Source organism: Symphodus melops (genome assembly GCF_947650265.1).
Source record: "Symphodus melops genome assembly, chromosome: 18".
NCBI classification, from domain to species: Eukaryota; Metazoa; Chordata; class Actinopteri; order Labriformes; family Labridae; genus Symphodus; species Symphodus melops.
This window is the reverse complement of record NC_136708.1, coordinates 1,910,906-1,912,956: the sequence shown is the minus strand read 5'-3', so window position 1 is coordinate 1,912,956 and position 2,051 is coordinate 1,910,906. Positions and strand designations below refer to the sequence as shown.

General features: G+C 40.0%; 1 gene segment (V, D, J or C); it reads right to left on the bottom strand.

The window, feature by feature from the left end:
• Positions 1 to 209: 209 nt before the first annotated feature.
• LOC306839985 (Ig kappa-b4 chain C region-like) lies at positions 210 to 1,744 on the bottom strand. The segment is given in 2 exons: positions 1,711 to 1,744; positions 210 to 538 (listed from the first exon to the last, which is right to left on the bottom strand).
• Between the last annotated feature and the right edge of the window lie 307 nt (positions 1,745 to 2,051).

The window sequence follows — 2,051 nt, the reverse complement described above, 5'->3', positions numbered from 1 at the left end:
AAGTCATTTTGACACGTTTGAAATAATTGAAAAAGACAAAACGTGTATTTCTCATTGATTTAATGAACAGATTATCAGGAAACAACACACACACATATGAAGCAACAAGCTAATATGTATTCTCTTGAAACATGAAATAAAGAGAGAGAGAGAGCTGCAGAGTTAGAGCAGTATCAGAGTAAAACCAGCAGCAGAGTCCCAGTGAGTCATTACTGGGAACACTGGTCTCTACTCAGAATCTTTGTGACTGGAGTCTGGGAGCCCTGGGTGGCCTCACAGGTCACAGAGCCCACCGTCCTCCACTGGTTTGCAGAGAGCCTCAGGGTGCTGCTCCAGCTGTAGAGAGCGTCCTTCTCCAGCACCGCAGGGCTCCTGCTCTGCTCCCAGCTGCTGCTGCTGCTGCTGCCGTTCACCTTCCAGGCCAGACTCCAGCCTGAGGGGAAGCCCTTGTTGGCCAGGCACATGAGCGTGGCCGTCCCCAGCTGCAGCTCCTCATTGGAGGGGGGCAGCACCGTCAGGGTGGGAGGCACATCAGCTCCTACAGGAGACACCAATCAGATTAGAGGACAGGGAGCATACGGCTGTCAATCAAACAGCACAGCCTATAGGACACATTTAATGTCTGAGAGTTGATTTTCTTTTTTGAGGAGTTTCTGTCAGATGTTTCTTTCTGCTCCAGCGGTCACTCACTCACACATTGTTTCACTTCCCTTTAAGAAGCCTCTCATGCACATCAGCACACAGAGAACATCACACAGATCTGAAATAGATTTCAACTACATCTGAACCAAATCTAAAACATGACAAAAATTCACCTTCAAAATGAGCTAAAAACTTTGGGACCCATTTTTAAAAACTATTCAAAGGAAAAGACAGAATCAACTGATGATGAATAAATGTTCTTGATGTGAATTCAAAACAGAAGAATTTCAGAATTAGACGCAAAAAAGGGTCAGAGATTATGAACATTTTCAAACGTTCTTGTTACTTACTTATTTGATTTGATTCATTCAAAAGACTGAATCAGATAAAAACAGAGTTATGAGAAAATTAATGTTTGGAGGACATTTTAAAACACATCTCTATGTTAAATTTCAACCTGTTTATGTTTCAGTGTGACATTTTAACACATGAAGATGTATAGATTAGACATACATATAAATATCATCTTCATAAATCTACTTTGTAGTTTTGTCAGTGCTTGAACTGCAGCAGCACTGATGTGATGTCTCTCTATGCTGATGATATCACGCTTTATTTAACAGATTTACAATATTTCTTTGAGCTGAAACACATTCATTTAGCTTCTCTCCTCTCTTTTCTTTTGAGAAACATAAACCACTAGACATGTCAAAGTCCTGCTCATTAACATTTTCTGTGAAGAAAGCTGATTTGATGATTTTCATTCAGTTGTTTCAGTCATTAAGGCGTCCATATCGATTGTTAGAAAAACCTCATGAATAGAAGATTATTTAGCAGCTGTCTTTGAGGTTGTCAAGGTGTGATTTATTTGGATCAAATATAAAAATCTGTATTTTAACACTAGGTTTAATAATCATAGAGAAACTTACTTCCAACATCCAGTCTGGTTCCTCCACCAAAAGTCCACCACAGTGGTACAAAGTCATTGAGCGGCCGTACAAAAACCTCTGACTGTAGAGACACACGGCTCTCTGACTTTAACACACTGAACTCCACATGTCACCTTACCATGACACTGAAAATCATCTATTTCACAACTCATCTCGACTCTGGCTTCAAACATTTCACCTTCATTTAAATTCACTTTGTGTTTCTGTTTGAAACTGAAATCCTTTCAAGTCAAACTTTGTCTTTATTCTTTCTAAAACAAGCCATTTCAAAAGTCAAGCTCAGTATTTTCTTTTCCTCCAGGCTTGAATATGAAGACAAAAGACAGCAGAATAACTTACTGATTGAATCAAAAGATGAAGATGTGACTTACTTCCAACATCCAGTCTGGTTCCTCCACCGAACGTGAGCCACAGTGATACAAACTGATGGAGTCGTCGTACAAAAACCTCTGGCTGTAG